Below are 22,776 nucleotides of genomic sequence, written 5' to 3'. Positions count from 1 at the left end.
ACAGCAACACCAGATCCTTAACCCACTGAGTAAGGCCAGGTATCCAACCTGCATCCTTATGGATATTAGTCAGATTCTTTTCTGCTGAGCCATGACAGGAATTCAAAATAGGAACATTTTAAATGAAGATGAGATGATAAAAAATAGCTTTGTACAGTCAGTAAAAGAGATATCATATTCCTTTGTACTGTAGGCATCATTCAGTTTAGTGTTGGCAAACTGGTATTACAATGGAATCTCTGAGCATATTATTCTCAAGCCCTTAGAATCTGCAAAACATGACCTCTAGCAAATCATCTTATATTAGTATTTCAGTGTGAGATAATATACAACACATCCCATCTCCTTTATAATTTAGTCATTTGAGTTATCATTTGTTGCAAATCACCATTTTGCTCATAAAGGAGTATCTACTTCATTAAAGAAGTAAATAAGAGCAAAAGAAAGGCTTTGAAATGAGTTTTCTTTTTAACTCTATTAAAATGAAGTCCTTGATTTAATGTGGTAACGTTTAATCTTAATTCTCTTAGTGCAGTTCAAGAAGTAGCCTATTTGTAGATCAATTTAATAATGTGCTACTAGTTTCTTTTTTGAGGGTAGCTTATTTATTTATTTATTTATTTATTTATTTATTTATTTATTTTTCTATTTCTTGGGCCGCTCCCACAGCATATGGAGGTTCCCAGGCTAGGGGTTGAATTGGGGCTGCAGCCACCGGCCTACGCCAGAGCCACAGCAACACGGGATCCGAGCCGCGTCTGCAGACTACATCACAGCTCATGGCAACGCTGGATCCTTAACCCACAGAGCAAGGGCAGGGACCGAACCCAAAACCTCATGGTTCCTAGTCGGATTTGTTAACCACTGCGCCACGATGGGAACTCCTTATTTATTTTTGAAATGATTTTTATTTTTTCCATATAGTTGGTTTACAGTGTTCTATCAATTTTCTACTCTACAGCAAAGTGACCCAGTCACACATACATATATACATTCTTTTTCTCACATTATCCTCCATCATGATCCATCACAAGTGACTAGATACGGTTCCCAGTGCTATACAGCAGGATATGTGCTGCTAGTTTCATTTGGTAGTGAACGCTTGCCTGCACAGAGTGGCTGTTCAATATTATTGAATGTTTGTTGAGTGACTATAAAGCAGAGAAAATCCAAAAATAATATGGTTATTATTTATGTAACATTTATAGGATACGGAAAAAACTTGATTTCTGAAAATTGTGAAAGTACAGAGACAAAATACAAACTAATATATAGCACCATAATGACATTTTATACTTAGAGAAAAATACAAGACTTTAAATGATTTGTATTTTCCCTATACATGTTATAGGTCCCTATAGCTTATTTAATTCATTAAGCTGTGTATTGTAGTATAAGATTAGAAGTTATTTATATTGGTATTTCCTGTACATGCCAACAAAACAACATCTTAACAATAGAATTACAAATGCAAACTACATATATTGACTTTTCTCATGGAATTTATCATTACCTTTGGGGTTGTTTTATTAAATCATCGCACTTGGGATCTGTATGTTTTTTATGGAAGGAAGTGAAAACCTTTTGCAAATGTTGGATATTATTTTGGATATTAGTGGTAAATGGCACTTTAGTGATTGATTGCCATAGCAGACTCTACCAGGCCACTTGTTCTCTAGACCTTATGAGACTAAGGTAGGCTCCTTGATTTCAATTCCAGTGAAATAAAAAATCACTCTAGCCTTGTACAACAATTCCTATGAAAGACTAAGTCTTATAGAAAAAAATAAGAGTAACTGCTGGAATATAAGCATCTAGAATGCATTCTTTTTCATTTTTGGTATCCTGAGTTGTCTAAATATTAACAATTAAGTCTTAAAAACAACAGCACAGTAATCATAAGAATACAGTTTACTGAGAGCTCATTATTGTTATTGTTAGGTACTTTATATATATATCTTATTTAATCCCTACAGCAGTGGCTTTAGATGGGTTTTGTTAACCCTCTTTTATGGAGATTCAGAGTTTAATGTTCTGATTACAGACTTATTAAATGGTAGAAACAGAGTTTGATCTCATATCTTTCTGAGTCTAAAGTCTGGACTGTTAATCACTGAGACTAATGCATCTACAACTTTGTGGTTATTCCTTAGGACTGACTTCTGTAGTAGTGAATGGAGTGATATGAAGAGTGATGGAAAATGCAGCCGGTTCTGCTACCTGACCTGAGGCATTAATCACCGAATTAGTCTGTGTTGTTTCAAATTAGTCTAAGGATAATAATATCCTTTTTTTTTTAACCACGCCTGTGGCATATGGAAATTCCTGGGCCAGGTATGTATATATTTTTTTTGACTTGGAAGATCCCAACTTGTAAATTCTTTAATATAACAGGTGCAATACAGACCATTCCCAGAAATGATCTTGAATAAAGTCCATATGTTATGAATAACTGTTGAAAAGCTCTGTCTGAGTTTTCATAATGAAATAAGGTATTTGCATAATTTTTTTTTTTAGCACTTTAAAGATGTTACTTCATTGTCTTTTGGTTTGCATTTCTGTGAGAAATGTGCTTCAATTCTTTCCTTTGTTATTTGGTGTATAATGTATCTTTCTCTGATTTCAGTATTTTCTCTTTATTTTTGTTTTTCAGCAGTTTATTTATTTATTTATGTATTTTTGTCTTTTTTTATCTAGGGCTGCACCCACGGCATATGGAGGTTCCCAGGCTAGTGGTCTAATCAGAGCTGTAGCCACCGGCCTACGCCAGAGCCACATCAATGCCAGATCCGAGCCGCGTCTGTGACCTACACCACAGCTCAGGGCAACGCTGGATCCTTAACCCACCGAGTGAGGCCAGGGAGCAAACTCACAACCTCATGTTCCTAGTTGGATTCTTTAACCACTGAGCCACGATGGGAATTCCCTGTTTTTCAGCAGTTTAAATAGAACATGCCTAGGGTTTTTCTTTCGGGAGGGAGGAGGTGTTTATGTGTTTGTTTTTATAATTATTCTTGTTTCTGGGAAATAGTGTCATCTGTGGTTAGATGTGTTTTATTATTTTTGGAAAATTCTTATCTATTATCACTTCTAATATCTATTGCCCCATCCTCTCTTCTTTCCTCTTCCACTTATATGGTAGCCTCATCTTCCTCTCTGGGTCAGTTACAAGTGAGCCAGGACTAATGTCTCATGTCTCCTTGGAGACACCTCACTTTGCTTAAATTTTAGACTGTTAGCTCTGCAACTTCTGCTCCCGAATGGACCTAATAACAGTATGATTTTCTAGATTGTCTGGCTTCTCTTGTTATCAGGATGGGAGGAAATGCTTTCCCGTTTTTTAACTCCTTGGCTGAAGCTGAAAGAATCTTTGACTTTTGAAAGACAAGATATTTCTCTTTAAGATGACTTGGAAGATATTATGGATATTTTATCAAAATTCTGATTATTGCTTATTGAGAAGGAGGTTCAGTTGGTGTGTTATTCTGGCATAGATTATAGTTCTTTACAGCTGTTTCTTTGGCGTGATTATCAATTACATGTCATCAAACCTAATAGCTAGTAGCTAGTCCATTTTTTAAAAGAGAAATCCCAGATATTCTGCATGATGGCTACCTTCTAAATTATATGATTTCTGTATAAATTATATTCATTAGATAAGATCAACAAAGGTTGATGTCTTTTGAACAGTTTGAATTCCACTGACAGTGTTTTATTCTTCACTGCCTTCTATTAAAGATAACACCATTCAAATACATTTGAAAGAAAGCTAAATTTGTTTTAATTATTATTAGTTTTTATGCAAGAGGGAGCTGTATTTGTAGAATATACTCTGTGAACAAAGCAAAAAGTGATCTTACAATGGGTTTCGAGAAAGTGTGGAATTTAGGGATTGCTGACAGTCAAGAGTACTGAAGGGAATCTATGGCTGATTTGGGTGAGTTTAAAACTGTTCTGTGGTTACTAGTTTATGACCTTTTGAAAAAGGCCAAAGAGCAGTTAGTCATGTACCATTTTTGGGTTTGTAAAAGAGAAACTTTTCTCACTCTATACTCAGTTTAAGATAAAACAGCTTAATGTCATACATATCTGATTCTTTGATTGCATTGATTAGTTGAGAGTGTTCTGGGAAATGAATGTTGTGCAGCAATCTGAGGCATGCAGTGACTGGTGGCACAGATCATCAGTGTGCTAGTTAAGATTTTTGGCTACGTGGAGTTCCTGTCTTGGCGCAGCGGAAATGAATCCGACTAGGAACCATGAGGTTATGGGTTCGATACCTGGCCTTGCTCAGTGGGTTAAGGATCTGGCGTTGCCATGAGCTGTGATGTAGTTGCAGACACGGCTTGGATCCAGCGTTGCTGTGACTCTGGGATAGGCCGGCAGCAACAGCTCTGATTCGACCCCTAGCCTGGGAACCTCCATATGCTGTGGGTGTGGCCCTAAAAAGACAAAAAAAAAAAAAAAAAAAAAAAAGAAGAAGAAGAAGATTTTTGGGTATAAGCAACAACACCCACTGTAGCTATTTAAGGGGGGAAAAGGGAGAATTGATTGGAAGGATATTGAGGATCACAGAATCAATGCGAAGTTTGAAGACTATACTTGCAAAATAGGCAGAAACCAAAGCAGTTACAGAAGTGTCAAAAGGCTGGATGTGAAAGGCACAAAGTTATTTTCTAGCAGAGACAATCTGTCTAGGATGAGATTGTTCCCAAGGCTGCTGCCAGTGCTGCTATGGACATTCATCCCAGACATTCATTCTTTCATCTGTTTCATCAGCAAATATTTATTTATTTATTCATATTAAAGTATAGTTGATTTACAGTGTTTCTTCCAGTTCTGTTGTACAGCAAAGTGACCCAAAGGCAAATATTTTTTTTTTTGTCTTTTTTGTTGTTGTTGTTGTTGTTGTTGTTCAAAGGCAAATATTTATTGAGATCCTACTACATGCTAGATTCTGTTTCTAGGTGCTAGAAATAGAGTTGTCACTGCTTCCTTGAAATTTACACTCTGGGGGAGACATAATAAATAAAAATGTAAATATATGTTAGATGATAATAAATGACATGAGGGCAGTATTTTATATCCTTAGTGTAAAAGGATTATGAAGTATGAGGAGTTGGAGAGATTGAGCTGCAACTTGATAGAGGATTTAAGGTGGCTCCCACAGATTATGTGACCTTTTTTAAATGTTACAATGTGAAGTAGAAAGTCATGTGGATGTGTGGAGAAGAGTGTTTGATACTGAGTAGATAACAAATACAAAGGCTCTGAGACACACATGTGTTTGGGAAATGTGTGGTTGGAACACATATTCCAACCACAGGCGGTCAGTGTGGTTGGAACAGTTAGGGATTGAGAGAGTGGGAGGAGACAAGGTCAGAGACCAATAGTGATGGGCTAGCAGTTAGAAGGATTGGGTGAGAGGGCCTTTGAAATGCATTCTAAAGACCCTAGCATTTATTTATATTTCTCTAGCTTTATTGAAATATAATTGATATATAACATTGGGTAGGTTTAAAGTGTACAATATAATGATTTGATATATGTAAATATATTGTGAAATAATTACCGTAATAAGTTTAGTTAACATCCATCACTACATAGTTACTTTTTTCTCTTGTGATGAGAATTTTTAAGATCTGCTCTCTTAGCTTTAAAATATACAAAACAGTATTGATAACTATGGCCAACACACTGTATATTAGTTACATCCCCAGAATTTGTTTATCTTGTAACTGGAAGTTTGTTCCTTTGGAATATTTTAAGCTCATATCACAAATTGAAGAACAATACCCATCAAGCCTATGTAATTGGCACAAGAAGGAATTCTCCAAGACTAAGAGAAGTTAGATACTGTATAGACAAAAACACTAACACACGGCTACTAGCTTCATCAATTACAATGTTGTTTCAGCTTGCCATGGGTCCTAAAGCATATGATATGCGTAGCCACAAATTCTTCTCATCCCTGTATGCATGCCTCTTTCCAGAGTGACTTTGCATTTTTTCCTATCAAAACGTAATTTTTTTTCTGTAATCCTTGAATCTGAGCATGTAAGATTGCTTTATTCAATGGAACATTAATAAATGTATCATAAGAAGTGGGTTGGAAAGTACTTGTGCATTGGGGCTTCCCTCCTTGCTGCTTTTAGAACCTTGAAAGCACAGTTATATGAAGAAGCTTAAGCTAGCTTGCTTAATAGTGAGAGACACACAGTCCATTGAACCAACCCATCACTCCACTGACCAACAGCCAAATAACAGACATGGGAAGAGGCCATCCTAGATGAAGCGCCCTCAGTCAGGTTGTCAGCTGGATCCAGATATGTCAGAGAGCTCAGTAGAGACCAGTAGAACTGGACTAGCCTGCCCACAAAATGGTGAACTAAATAAAATGATTGTTGTTTTATGCCATCAAATTTTAGTGCAGTTTATTATGTAGCAAAAGCTGATTATCTATATATTCAATGCAATACCAATCAAAATTCCAACAAATTATTTTATGGGTATTGGAAAACTCTTGTAAAGTTTATGTGGCAGAGAAGAAGATCTAGAATAGCTAACACAGTATCGAAGAAGAAAAACAAATCCAGAGGACTGACTATCCAAATTCAAGGCCTAGAATAAATAAAGTGACAGTAATCAAGACAGCGTGTCTCAGGGAGATTGTATTGGTGAAAAACATAGAGAAATAGATCAATGGCGCAGAATAGAGAGATAGACCCACATGGATATAGTTGACCGATTTTTTTTTTTTTTTACAAAGGAACCAAAGAAATACAATGGAGAAAAGAGTCTTTTTAATAAATGGTGATGAACATTAACATGTGAAAAAAAGAATCTTGGCTCAGACCTCATGCCTATCACAAAAATTAACTCAAGATGGGTCATAAACATAAATGTAAAACAGGATGATAAAAATTCTATAATAAACAATAGGAAAAAAATCTAGATACCTTTGGGTATGACTATGACTTTTTATATACAACACCAAAGGAACAATCAATGAAACAATTAGTAAGCTGGGCTTTATTAAAATTAAAAACTCTGTTCATTGTCTTCTATGAAAGGCAATGTCAGGGGAAGAGAAGACAAGTCAAAGACGAGAAAAAAGTTTGCAAAGACATATCTGACAAAGAACTGATAAAATGTACAAAGAACTCTTGAAACTCAACAATAAGTAAACAAACAACCCAACTAAAAAATGGCCCAAAGACCGTAGCAAACACTTAACCAAAGAAGTGTATACAGATGGCAAATCAGTGTATGAAAAAAAGGTGTTCAACATCATATGTCCTAAGGGAAAAGATGAGAAGATACTATTACACCCCTATTAGAAAGGCCAATATCTAGAACACTGACAACACTAAATGCTGATGAAAATGTGGAGCAATAGGAACTCTCATTTATTGCTGGCAGAAATGCAAAATGGTACAGCCCCAATGGCTGATGGTTAGGCAGTTTCTTACAAAACTAAACATATTCTTTCTAAACAATCCAGCTATCATGCTCCTTGGTATTTACCCAAAGGAGTTGGAAACTTATGTCCACATACCTATACATGGATGTTTATAGCAGCTTTATTCAGAATTGCCACAACTTGGGAGCAACCAAGATGTTGTTCAGTAGAGAGTCATTAAATAATGAGTACATCTAGACAATGGAATATAATTCAGCACTAAAAAGAAATAATCAAGTCATGAAATGACATGGATGAAATTTAAATGCATATTACTAAGAGAAAGAAACTCATCTAAAAAGTCCAGAGCAGTTAAATTCTGACTGTATTACACTCTGGAAAAGGCAAAACTGTAGAGGCAGTGAAAAGATAAGTGGTTTCTAGGGGTCTGTAGGAAGAGTGAGATGAGTAGGTGCATCAGTGAGGTACCACTTCACACCAGTCAGAATGGCCATCATTAATAAGTCCACAAATAACCAATGCTGGAGAGCATGTGGAGAAGAGGGTATCCTCCTACACCACTGGTGGGAAAGTAAACTGGTTCAACCACTATTGAAAACAGTATGGAGGTTCCTCAGAAAACTAAATATAGAACTACCGTATGATCCAGCAGTCCTACTCCTCAGCATATATCTGGACAAAACTTCCCTTCAAAAAGATACATGCACCCCTGTGTTCATTGCAGCACTATTCACAATAGCCAAGACATGGAAACAACCTAAATGTCCATCGACAGATGAATGGATTAAGAATACGTGGTATTACTCAGTCATAAAAAGGACAAATAATGCCATTTTCAACAACATGGGTACAACTAGGGATTCTCATATTGAATGAAGTAAGTCAGAAAAAGAAAGACAAATACTATAGGCTATCACTTATATGTGGAATCTAAAATATGGCACACATGATCCTATCTACAAAACAGAAACAGATCACGGATAAGAAGAGCAGACTTGTGGTTGTGGAGGTTGGGAGAGAGGAAGTAGGATGGATGGGGAATTTGGGGTTGGTAGATTCAAACTATTACATTTGAAATGGATAAGCAATGGGGTCCTACTTACTGTACAACACAAGGATCTATGTCCAGTCTCTTGGGATCAAACATGATGGAAAATGGTATGAGAAAAAAGAATATATAAAAGTATATATATGTATATATACATACATATATATATTCTTTATGTACTTTTTATATATATATATATATATATATATATATATATATGACTGGATCATACATATGCTGTACAGCAGAAATTGACACAACACTATGTATATCAAGTATAATAAAAAAAGAGGTTTTTTGTTTTTTTTTTTTGTCTTTTCTAGGGCCGTACCCACAGCATATGGAGGTTCCAGGCTAGGGGTCTAATCGGATCTATGGCCACCGGCCTACACCACAGCCACAGCAATGCCAGATCCGAGCCACATCTGGGACCTATACCACTGCTCACAGCAATGCCAGATCCTTAACCCACCAAGCAAGGCCAGGGATCGAACCTGCAACCTCATGGTTCCTAGTCATATTCGTTAACCATTGAGCCACGACAGGAATTCCAAAAAAAAGAGGGTTTTTAAGACAGTATAACTATTCGCTGTGATTACACTGGTGAGTAAATGTCATTGTACATTTGTCAAAAGCCATAGAATGAATAGCACCAAGAATGAATCTTAATATAAATATGGACTTTGGGTGATAATGATGTGTCAGTGTAGATTCATAGATTATAACAGACATACCACTCTGGTGGGAAAGTTTAAGGTGTGGAGGGGCAGGGTGTAAATGGGAATTCTGTACTTCCTGCTCAGTTTTGCTGTGAAACAAAAACTGCTCTAGGCAATTTTATTAATAAAACTAAGATAATAAATACTCAAAATTATAAATGAAAAGCTAGCTGATAGCTTGCTTTTACCTACGAATTACAAAATATATGTGCCTAGAGATCATAATGGCCTAAACTTAGAAATGATTGTGTAAATTATTAACAGAAGCAAGATATTCTTTTTCAACTTGAGTGAAGAATGTGATAGCAGGTTTGGGTCGAGAAAGTGGAGATAAAGCATGTTTGAGCCTAAGACTGAAATGGAAGACCCCGACTTTTGATGGAAGGCATAATGCCTCTTCTTCAAGGAAGAAAAGAATGAAAAATACAAGGCCTTGGGGTAGCAAAATAAACCTACTTTGAGTTTTTACTCATTTGCTGCACTGGAGAGCCAATTAGCCAGAGGTTTTGGGGCCAGAAGTTCCAGTTTACTCCTTTTCTCCCCTCTCCTTCCCTAGAGCAAATTCCTCAAATAAATACTACCTCACATGCTCCCAGAAGTGACTCTACTCTCTCTGGGCTATTTTCATTCTGAGAAATTCATCTGGAGGTGTCTCTGAATAGATGCACACATTGACAATCATTGTACTATACATTTATCAATTTAAAAAACCAATTTAGGACTTCCCCTCATGGCTCAGTGGTTAACGAATCCAACTAGGAACCATGAGGTTGCAGGTTCGATCCCTGGCCTTGCTCAGTGGGTTAAGGATCCGGCGTTGACCTGAGCTGTGGTGTAGGTTGCAGACGTGGCTCAGATCCCGCGTTGCTGTGGCTCTGGCGTAGGCCAGCAGCTGCAGCTCCGATTGGACGCCTAGCCTGGGAACTTCCATGTGCCACAGGAGCAGCCCAAGAAATGGCAAAAAGACAAAAAAAAAAAAAAAAAAAAAAAAAAAAACCCAAAAAAACCAATTTAATGTAATTTTATAAAAAGTATGTCCTAAATGATTTTTTAAAAGCAATTAAACAGTTTGAGGAAATTCTATTTTGAAGACTAGGAAAAATAGTATTGTCTTATTTGGAAAGAAATTTCTTCCAGAAATTCTGAAGTGTTCACTCTCAAAAAGTCATCAGATAAAAGGGCACAGGACTGCTAAAATAACCCAAAGATTATTCCAGAGCTTCCCTTGGAAAATCAAAGAATAAATGCCGTTGCTGGTAGGTTTGGTAGAAGAAAGATAGTATCTCATGATGCCAGCTTCAAAAGAGTGTTCAAAGTGAAATTTGTCTCATATTTATGAAATTAAAGTGGTCAGTATTTTTTATTTTTTCAGCTTTTTTGAGGTATAATTGACAAATAAAATTGTAACTTGATGGTGGGAATCCTTTCGCAATATATGATTATTTTTAAATCATGATTCAGCTTATGACAAATCTGTTAATGTGACTATAAAATATTAAATGTTATGTGTATATATTATATGTATATATTATATATAACATGTAACATATCATATAAATGTGCTCTCCATTCCAGATTTTTTTCTGTTACCCATTTACTGTGTACATTATCTTCTTTATGGGAGATAATTCTTTATGGAGTCTAAGTATGGACTCCCTTCCTGGCCAAGCCACTTAAGATTTATCCAAAGACAGTTTCCACTTGTTTTTGAAAGCAAAACGAAAACTGTGTATAATGTTCCGGCAACAGAGATGGTGAAGCAGCTCAGAGGTGTTTGGGCTAATATTCTGCCTAATGCAATCTTCCTGTTATCAGCCCATCATCAGCTCATCATCCTTTCAATAATGTAATATAAGTAGCTAAACCCCTAGAGCTGATTGTATCACAAAGGGATTACCACAGTCCCGTTCTGGGAATTCTACCTACAGACAAAGGGGACAGCTGGGCTGCCTGCCTCAATTTGACATCGGTTATTTGCTATGTACATTAGTACAATCTGGTGCCACAGAACAGAATCATAAACATTCTAGCTGTAGTCTCAAGACCCTGTTTGAAAAATGCTAGCATCCTGAAGTGGGCATTAAGAACTCAATAATATAGTTATTATATTCATAGCAACTGAGGGTTTAGAAGGAAAACCCAATGGAGCTGGAAAGGCTCGAGATTCTGAAGGACAAGTGATTGTGAGTCTGAAAATTACAGGCACTGAGTTGAACTTTGGCAAAGGACAGAAAGGATCTGTAATCACTTAACAGTGATGCCACTTCCCCTGCTCAGCTTCTTCAGAACTTTTTCCTTCCTGAGAACTACCTTACCCTTTGAAAAACTTGATTCCATTTAAAAATGGAATTGCAGTATATGATGTCACTATTTTTACTTGTATTTCCTGGTTGTCTTACAACCACTGGAACAAAAATTCATATATTAAAGGGTTTCTGCTTTGGAAATCTAATACCCAAGGGGAAGGTTTTTTTTTTTTAATATAATCCAACCTTAATATCTTATTAGAATTTACTAATTGTAAGTGATTTATGTACTTGCATGCAAATGTTAGGGCCGAGTTTTAAGATATTTGTGTTATTGCCCAGTGTGAGAATCTGCACTTCTCAAATGCTGTCAATCCCTGCCTTTCCCAGATGCTGCACGTACACCCTTTAATCATGATTCAGTCTTAATGCTTCCTGGGAAACTCCTTTGTCAAATAGGAGTACATATTAAAAGGGACTGCATTTGAAATAGCTTTCCCGAATAACACAATTTGCGTGCCTGGCAGCTAAACAGGAATCTTATTTCAATTGAACTCTATTTGGGCCCTCGAATCAGGATGTTAGTTTGCCTTTAACACAATCAGTCAAATTACCCTATTCCTAAAGGCCCAGGACTTCAGAGATATTGAATGAGGGCTAAGCTAAATCATGTTAAAAGTAACAATGTTGATGAAAACAGAAAATTAGACTTACAGTTCTAGAATGAAATTAGTCTAGAATACGTGTATCTTTAGATGTAAGTTAGGCAGTTCACATTCTTTGTGTTATTGATGGCAAAGCAATGAATATTGAAGAATAAATAAGGCAAATCACACTTTTCCTTGCATTGAAAATCTTTGAAAACTAAGTACCCCTAAGGCTAATTTGAGGTCCATGTGGAAAGAAGGGCATTGAGCATTTCATTCAAATTTTGTTACCATTTTACCAGTAGAGGCGATGAATATGGAAATGAATTTTTTTTTTCTTGAACTGGTTAAAAATTCTGTATTTGATCTGCAATTATGATTTAAAAGATATTCTGGAAGAAAGACACACATGTGCGTCTCAGTGACAACAAACTCACTCCAGTGATGCCAAGCACAACGTGTCCCTTTTTTCCCAGAATTCCTTTACTTTGTCTGGTTTATAAGGGATAGTCCTCAATTAGTTGTGCTGTTTTCTCTTGCTTGGTAAGCATTTTTGGTCAAACAAGGAATGGCAGAGTTCCACAATTAGATCAAAAGATCAATCCTAATGTACCATTTTCTCCTCACCCTCCTGCTGTAATAAAGTGGCTGCAGCTCTCCAGGGGACAACTCAAAATCCTGGGACTGATATTTCTAAATTAGCTGACTCTCTGACCTTGCCGGTAATTGCGTTAGTTTATCAATGTTCAACACAATTTATTACTCTCCAATATGTACCAAAGTGTTTATCTCTCAACACTAACAATATTAAAAAATCTAAACTATTTATTGCAGCACAAGGAGGCATCCTTTCATTAGGGAAAAACATAAATAAGTGGGAAATGTCACATGACCCACCATAGCCCAGAAGAGTGGCCACTCCTGAAAGGGAGAGGGCAGCTGTCTTCTATGGTTTGAGAACATCTTGTCTGTAATATCTGGAATAAGAGAAATCAAGTTTTATTTCCATTTGTGTTTTGTGATGCAGGAGTGAGATGGTGCTTTCTGCATTACTAAAATAATGGTTTCATTCTAAGAAAAGTGCCATTAATAAGCCTTATCAAAGCATTTAAAAGCCATGAGAGTACAGATAGCATCTCACTTTGACTTTCAACGTGGTGCATTTTGATGGGGAAAAAAGTATTGCGTTCATGGGTCTTATTCTGGGATGAAGGAAATCAACAGCATTCCTTCACTACCTTCATCTTAATCATTTTATTGTACATTTTAAAAATTTCGTGTTTGATTAGAATAGTGAACAAATCGTGACAAAACTCAGTGTATATTAGATGAAGTAAAAGCAATGTTGCTTTGAAGTTTTGCAAAAGAAATGTTGTCCAGTTTTAAAATATTACCGACAGGGAAATGTGGCATGACCTGGCTGTGAGTGAGGTTAATAACCTGCTCAAGTAGAGGTAGGTGTGATAAAGATCATGCTGTCCAGCTCTAAGTAATGAGCTGCCTTTTATCTACTCTACTCCTACCCAGAACTAGACTTGTCTCTACTGTTTCTTCATGGATGATACAGAAGTTGGGAAGCATTCTGTCACATCCATCCTCTCACCCACCAACTACTTCCCATTAAACCAAATCCCTGTGTCCATTCCTCATTCATAAGAAAGAAGTTTCAAAGGCAGCTCATACCGGAAGAAACCGATTTGAAGGCTTGTAAAGCCCTTGCTCTCTGCTTCTTAAGATCTCTCTTCTTAAGCTCATATTATTATTATTATTACTATTATTGTTATTCTACTTTATTAATAACTTTTAGACTCATGGTCTTTAGGCTCTTTCAGAAGCAGATTTGCTTTAATGTCTTTTGTTCTCCAGCTCATTTTAGTATGGAGAGTAAAATTTCCTTGGTAAGGGAATTGTTAGATTTGCCTCTTCTCTGCAATTTACTCTAGAGTTTTCCATAGCACTTTAAAATCCCTATTTGGGAAATTTTATTGTTTTAATTACATGCCAATGTCTTAGAAATTTTTTTAGTTTTTAAAAGTCCTCAACTTCTCTGACATCCCTTTAGCATTTGAATGCTGTTTAGGCTGTGTTAACACTGCCAGCCTCAATCGAGAAAGCCCCCAAATAGATCTACTCTGTGCACTACCCAAACTAAACTACACATGCAATTTGCTGAGTTTTAGATTCGAACTAAACACTCACTGAACACCTATAAGAAGCCAGATTCTGTTCTATCCATTTCATGTACCCAGTGCATCCTTTCTAATCACTTGGAAAATATAATGAAATGAATTTGTGTCCATTTTAATATGATTTTACTCAGATGCTTTGACTAGCCACATAGCATTTTGTTTTAAATAAATAAGGATGTTATTTTCATTCAGGTAAAAATGAAAACAAAGAGTTGTTATTTTGAGCAATAAAAATCTCTATATTTTATGAAAATAGGAGTGTTTGTAAATGTAAAAGACCTGCTAGGGGAAAAGAGCAATGAACATTTACTGGCTGCCTACCATTTGCTCCCAGTACTTTATTTTTTAATTTTCTGTCATTTTACAGCCACAACTGTGGCATATGGAGGTTCCCAGGCTAGGGGTCGAATTGGAGCTATAGCCGCTGGCCTATTCCACAGCCACAGAACACCAGGTCCGAACCCTGTCTGCGACCTATGCCACAAATCACGTCAACGCCGGATCCTTAACCCTCTGAGCAAAGCCGGGGATCGAACCTGCATCCTCATGGATACTAGTCAGATTCGTTTCCACTGAGCCACAAAGGAAACTCCCCCTTCCCAGTACTTTAAATATGTTACCCACTTTCCCCTAAATATTAGTTGAGTTTTTACTTTATGATAGGCACTGCACTTAGTACAGGCGACATGAGAGTAAGTAAGGGAGCGCTCCATGCATTTGAAGACGTGGTGGAGTGAGCAAGGCCTACACACAAGGCTCTGTCTGACACAGAAGTGGTGAGTCCAGAGTGTCATAGGAACTCATAGGAGAGTGGTGGTCTGTCTTTGTTAGGGACGCTATGCAGTCAAAGTAATGCTAGCCCGGGGCTCCACGGCCACTTAGAATCCCTCTTCCACTCTCCCTCCCTCTTTCCTGGCCTCTCTCCCTTTCTTCTTCCTTCTTTTCTTTTCACTTGTCTAGATTATTTAAAATTACAAAAGCGGAGTTCCTGTCGTGGCGCAGTGGTTAACAAATCCGACTAGGAACCATGAGGTTGCGGGTTCGGTCCCTGCCCTTGCTCAGTGGGTTAAAGGATCCGGCGTTGCTGTGATGTACGTGAGCTGTGGTGTAGGTTGCAGACGCGGCTCGGATCCCGCGTTGCTGTGGCTCTGGCGTAGGCTGGTGGCTACAGCTCCGATTCAGCCCCTAGCCTGGGAACCTCCACATGCCGTGGGAGCGGCCCAAGAAATAGCAAAAAGACCAAAAAAATAAAATAAAATAAAATAAAATAAAATAAAATAACAAAAGCATTACCTGATTTTTCTAACACATTGAACAATGTAGAGATACAGAAATATACAATATGGAATATAGAAAGCAAAGGTTAATAAACTCGTCTGTACATATTCCAAATAATGAAAATTCTCTGATGTAATTATAGAGGGGAGATATTATATGTGTATTTTTTTTTTTAAAAAATGGGGTCACACTGTAAAGAATATTTGGTAATTTGCTATTAAAAATAAAATTATGTTGTCAGTTGTATATTTTGATTTACAGTATTATATTAGTTTTAAACATACAGCATAGTGATTCAGTATTTTGCAGATTATACTCCATTAAAAGTTATAAAATAATGGCTATATTTCCCTATGCTATACAATATATCCTTTTTGCTTATTTATTCTATACATAGTAGTTTGTAGTGCTTACTTCTATACTCCTATCTTGCTCCTCCCTACTTCCCTCTCCCCAGTATAACTATTAGTTTGTTTTCTATGTCTGTGAGCCTGTTTCTGTTTTGCTAAATACATTCATTTGTATTATTTTTTAGATTCCACATGTAAGTGATACACATTATTTGTATTTCTCTGTCTGACTTATTTCACTAAGCATAATATTCTCTAGGTACATACACGTTGTGTAAATGGCAGAATTTCATTCTTTTTATGGCTAAGTAATATTCCATCATATGTGTATGTATATATATATCACGTTTTCTTTATCCATTCTTCTGTTGATGGACACTTAAGTTGCTTCCATATCTTGGCTCCTTACTGTAAGTAGTGCTGCTATGGACATTGGGGTGCATGTATCATTATGAATTAGTATTTTCATTTTTTTTCTGGATATAGACTCAGGAGAGGAGTTGCTGGATTATATGGTAGTTCTATTCTTAGTTTCTTAAGGAGACCCCATACTGTTTTTTCACAGTGCCTACACCAGTTTACATTCCTACAAACAGTGTACAGGGGATCTGTTTTCTCCACATCCTTGCCAACATTTGTTATTTGTGGTCTTTTTAATGATGGCCATCTGACCAGTATGAGGAGATACCTCATTGTAGTTTTGATTTTGATGATGATCATTATGGCAGGTGTGAGGTGATATCTCATTGTGGTGTTGATTTGCATTTCTCTAATAATTAGTGATGTTGAGCATTTTTTCCACGTGCTTGTTAGCTATTTGTATGTCTTCTTTAGAAGAAAGTTTATTCAGGTCATCTGCCCATTTTTTGATTTTTTTTTTATATCAAGTTGCATGACCTGTTTATTATTTTGGATATTAACCTCTTATTGATATTTGTCTTTGACTTACTTCACTTAGTGTGATAATCTCTAGGTCCATCCATATTGCTGCAAATGACATTATTCATTCTTTTTTATGGCTGAATAATATTCCATTGTATATATTTACTATATCTTCTTTATCCATTCTTCTGTCAGTGGACATTTAGGTTGCTTCCATGTTGTGGCTATTGTAAATAGTGCTGCAGTGAACATTGGGGTTCATGTATCTTTTTAAATTTAGTTTTCTCTAGATAGATGCCCAGGAGTGGGATTGCTGGATCATCTGGTATTTCTATTTTTAGTTTTTTGAGGAACCATCACTGTTTTCTGTCGGGGTTGTACCAGCTTACTTTGTATATGCTTGCCTCTTTTGTCATAAATTAATTGACCATAAGTGTGTAGGTTTGTTCCTGGGCTCTCTATTCTGTTTCATTGATTTGTGTATCTGTGTTTTTGCCAATATCATACTTTTTTTGATTACTGTAGCTTTGTAGTATAGTCTGAGGCCTGGGATGGTGAAACTTTCAGCTTTGTTGTTTTTTCCTAAGATTGCTTTGGCAATTCAGGGTCTTTTATGGTCCATATGAATTTTAGGATTATTTTAGTTCTGTGAACAATGTCATGGGTTTTTTTTGATAGGGATTGCATTAAGTCTGTATATTGGTTTGGGTAGTATGGCCATCTTAACAATATTAATTCTTCCAATCCAAGAGCATGAAGTATCTTCTCTTTCTTTGTATCATCTTCAGTTTCCTTGACCAGTGTTTTATAGTTTTCAGAATATAGATCTTTCACCTCCTTGCTTATAAGTTTATTCCTAGGTATTTTGTTATTTTTGTCATATAATCTCAAAAAAATATATGTATAAACAAATTATGTTTCTCTCCCTTAGGGCTTCTGAATTTTCTATCTTGCTTAAGAAGTTCTCTACTTTGCCAAAGTTATACAAATACTAAAAAATTTTTCTTTTAGTATTATTTTAGTTTTTACATTTATATTTTTAATTCATATAGAATTTGTATGTATATGAAATAAATTGAACTCTAAGTTTATTTTTATTTAAGATTAACATCAACCCTCCCAAAAAACTATCTTTTCTCCCATTGTATGGAAATGCCAATGTATTTTGTAATACATTAAATTCTTATATAAATGGATTTATTTCTTGATCTGATACTTTCTTTTACTTTTTTATTCTTGTACAAATATAGAGTGTTTTGATTATAACACTTTTAATAGTTTTAATAGTATTCTTTATTTTGGTGGTTTTATAATAGAGATTTTTTGCTATTGCAGATCTGTTTATTTTTTAATATGAAATTTAAAATAATTTGCCCAGTATAAAGAAAGCACATTGGAATTCTGATTGAAGTTGCATCGCATTTGGCAAAGGTTGGCCACATTTGAGACCAAATCTTCCTGTCCGAGAACATGGTCTGTCTCTCTATTCAGTTCATTTCTTCATTTTTTTTTCTTTTTGGCCACGCCCACAGCATATGAAAGTTCTGAGGCTGGGGACTGAGTGCATACCACAACGGTGATCCAAGCCACTGCAGTGATAGTGCCAGATCCTTAACTCACTGCACCACAAGAGAATTCCTTCTTCATCTCTTAATGAGACTGTGTGGCTTTCTTCATATAGGTCGTGTATCTTTCTTGTTAAAATAATTCCTAGGTAAGTTACAATTTTTATGGTTTTTATGAATGGAATATGCTACCATTTTGACTAGTAGTGTAGACAGAAGAAAGTTAGTTTTGTGTATTTATTCTGCATCAAGACATCTTCCCAGATTTTTTTATTACAACTTGAAGTTTCATTGGTCAAGGAAATTTTTGCTATAATTTTTCTAATATTTATGCAATTATTTAACATTTTTATTTTATTGATTAAGTGAAAGTTGCCATATGGTAGAAGTTGGCATCATCTCTATCTTACTGTTTATTTTAGTAAGAAAATGGTTTAAGCATATAACCACTTATTAGGATCTTTGTAGCTATTTTTACAATAGTTTGAATCACAATGAACTAATTTCTATTTCTTTTATAGTTGACATTTTTAATGACATAATTGCTGATTTTTTTAGTGACTAAAAAAATCTGTAAATATAATCATATGAGTTACCTCATTTCATTTTTGATGTTATATTGTTGAATCATTCATGCATTCCTGAACCAAATCCTACTTGTCATATTTCTTATGGACTCAGTTGGTATTTTTTTTTTGGTCTTTTGTCCTTTTAGGGCCGCACCTGCAGCATATGGAGGTTCCCAGGCTAGGGGTCTAATCAGAGCTGTTGCTGCTGGCCTACACCACAGCAACAGCAACACCAGATCCGAGCTGCATCTGCAACCTACACCACGGCTCATGGCAACACCAGATCCTTAACCCACTGGGCGAGGCCAGGGATTGAACCTGCAACCTCATGGTTCCTAGTCAAATTCATCTCCACTGCACCACAACAGGAACTCCCCCAATGGTATTTTATTTAGATTTTTTTTTTTTTGTATCATAAGTCCAACTTTTATCTGTATTTTCCATTTTGTATTATTTTAGCAAGCTTTGATATCTTGCTGGTGACTTTAGCAACTGTTTTCATAATTTTTCATACCCCAGTTTCTTTCATTCTCTACTTCCAAAGAGTAGGAGCTGAATGGAGGGAAATTTTGTCTCTATATAAGGAACAAATGAGATATCCTTTGAGCTACTGTGTTTCTTATCATGAATTGAATTATATGAATTCATTGTAGAGGGATTATATTTCTGACAGGGTGATTTGCACTACATGGCTTCTAAAGTCCCATCCAACCCTAACATTTATAATTATTGAATTCTGTCTGTAGAGGTTAGTGTAGACTCTAGAATCAGATTCCTGGGTTTGTATTTAAGCTCTAAGACATACTTACTGTGGCAATTGACCTAATCTCCTTAAGCTTAATTTTTTTTCCTCAAAGATGAGGATCAAATGAAAAAAAAAACCTATGTAAGGAATTTAGCATAGTATTTGGCATCTGATAAGCACTTTGTAAATCTTAGTGAGAAATTTCATGTGTGTGGAATGTTTCCACAAATTTATCATGAAGAATACTCTTTAATTTTAGGATGTGGTTTGTATAAGAAAGAAAATTACTCCTCTAATATGGTGTTTTAAGTAGTATCTTCCTTCAGATAATCCTTAGTCTTTGAAAAAAATTTGCCTGCTTCCTAAATGGTGTTATTTTTCATTGTCTATTTTGGACCCTTTTTCTGCTCTGCCTATATTCTCTGGGTAGTTTCAGACACTCTCTTGGCTTCAATTATCATCCTTTTGCTGATGACTCTTAAACATCTAGCTCTCCTAAGATTCATATATGTGCCTGCCTACTAGATCTTCCCTTCTAAAGATCCTGTAGACACCTCCAGTGAAATACAACCAGAATGAACCCACCATACCTAAGATGTTCCTCTAGGGTTCTCTTCCTTCAGTATTAACTGTCTCAAGGAACGATACTACTCTCCTTGCTTAAAACAGAAATATGGTATTACTCTTGACTCCCCTACTCTCTGTCCCCACCGCACCTCTAATTCCCAAGTTCTGAAATATTCCTCAAAGCACTCTATCACTCTCCATTTACACTGATGCTTCTCTGGTTTTGGAAAAGAGTAACGATAGTAATCAGACACAGTTTTGAAAATGCAAATGCAATGGCTTCAGAATTTTTATTCTCAACCCTCCTACTCTATTCCTGGGCCATGACTTTCTTTTTGTTACTTAAACATACGATGCTTTGTTGGTTCGGTGTCTTTGCATGCTGAGCTTCCTAACTAGAACACTTTCCTCTTGTTTGTTGACTAGCGTACTGCTTTTATCCTTCGGGTCTCTGCTTAACAAAAGCAACACCAACAATGATATCAATGAAACAGTGATAATGATAGCAAACAGTGTCTGCTCACTGTATGCCAGGCACTCTGACAAATGCTTCACACAGATCATCCCACTTCGTCTTCTCGGCAGCTCTGTGAGATGGTAACTCTTATCCCATTCTCACACATGAAGAATCTGAGGCTTAGAGAGTTTAAGTAATTTTCTTGAGGTCATGGAGCATGTATGCGGAAGAGTTAGGATTTTAACCTATGTCTTCCTCACTCCCTCTGGAGTTTATTGTCGTTAGGTATTATCTGCTCCAGAAAACATTCCTCTGCAAGTGTTCTTCCTCCCTTATGAAGTTCACCTGCACATCATGCCATCTCAGTCCATTTGGGCTGCTATAATAAAATGCTATACACTGGATGGCTTATAAGCAACATTTATTTCTCACAGTTTTGGAGTCTGAAATGTCCAGGATTGAGTCATTGGCTTTAGTGTCTGGTGAGGGCTCACTTCCTTGTTCATAGATGACTATCTTTTCACAGTGTTACATGGTAGAGAGGGCTAGGGATCTCTGTCTGATTTCTTTTATAAGGGTACTATTCCCATTCATGAAGCCTCTTTCCTCATGACCTAATCACCTCCCCAATGCCTCATATCTTAATAGCATCGTATTGGAGGTTGGGATTTCAAAATATGAATTTTGGGAGGCACAAATATTAAAACCACAGGACTATTCACCGTACACTTACCGCTCTGTCATATAATCAGTTATTCCATTCTCCGTGTCTCCAACTTGTTGGTAACTACTGTAAAATCAGGGACTATTTGTTTTGGTATTCCTAGTACCAAGCACAGTTCCTGGCACATAGTAGGTGCTTAATACATATTTGGTATATAGCCCAGATGTCATTGGCACTTCACTGTCCTTTGACCACCCAATGGCCTTTGGAGGACTAGCATTCTTTCTGCTAATTCTCTAATTCTAGCCATTATTTACTCATTGGTCTCTTCTCTCTGCTTCTGCATTGTAGCTCATCATCTTAGTTAATCCTATGTCACATCTTTTGCTATATTCTCTAAAAAATCCTAGCTCAGTTATGATTTCATGAGTTTGTTGGTTTTACTTAAGTCTGGAGAACTTATGTGGAGGGATCATGTTACTCACAGCTTCCCATCCTTGTTCTTCCTGGCTTTCTTCTTACTCTTTGCTGCCTTGGATCCCTAGTCCATGGCTCTCCATGCCATACATATCCAGGTAGCTATGGGATATGCCTTCCTGAAATTCTGATAATAAAAATATTGCCATCTCCTTACAGTTGAATGAATGAATGAATAAAGATGTAAAGGAGGAGTTCCCACTGTAGCTCAGCAGGTTAAAGACATGGACATTGTCTCTGTGAGGTTGTGGGTTCAATCCCTGGCCTCACTCACTGGGTTAAGGATCTGGCCTTGCCACTTGCTGCGGGGAAGGTTGCAGCTGCAGCTCTAATTTAACCCCTGGGCTGGGAACTTCCATATGCTGCAGGTGCTGCCATAAAAAAGTTAAAAAAAAAAAAAGGAAAAGAAAAAGAAATAAAGATGTAAATGAGACAATAAATCCAGGCTGAAGATTTGCGATTAGACCTACCTTGAATAATTTTAAACTTCTCCAATAACCTTTACTTAAGACTGAATCATTGAAGATATCTATAATGCCACATCTGGTAAAAATAAATATTTTTGGTGAGCAATTCTATATAGCTATCCTTAGGTATTATATTATGAGGGAGTATTGTTTGTTTTTTCAGTGTATGTTCATCTCTTTGGGCTCTGAGTTTGTGGGAATGTGTCCTAAAAATTGTGTCTGCCATGTAATGTAGCAAAATGCCCTGTGCAGACTAGGCACTCACTTAATGGTGAGTTGATTGATTGAGTAATTATCCCATCTATAAACACTTCTGTAGTGCATTACCTGATGAGTGTCTATTTCAATATGACGATGGCTATGACCTTCGTGTAGTTCATTAGCAAATGAAAAGTATGCTCATTTCCATGGAAGGAAATGAGAATATAAAAAATGTGGTTCTATTTGTAGTGCCATTACTGTCTTACTGTTTGATTAAGAACA

The sequence above is a fragment of the Sus scrofa genome, chromosome 11 (assembly GCF_000003025.6).
Source record: "Sus scrofa isolate TJ Tabasco breed Duroc chromosome 11, Sscrofa11.1, whole genome shotgun sequence".
NCBI lineage: Eukaryota > Metazoa > Chordata > Mammalia > Artiodactyla > Suidae > Sus > Sus scrofa.
Note: the sequence above shows the minus strand (reverse complement) of the source record.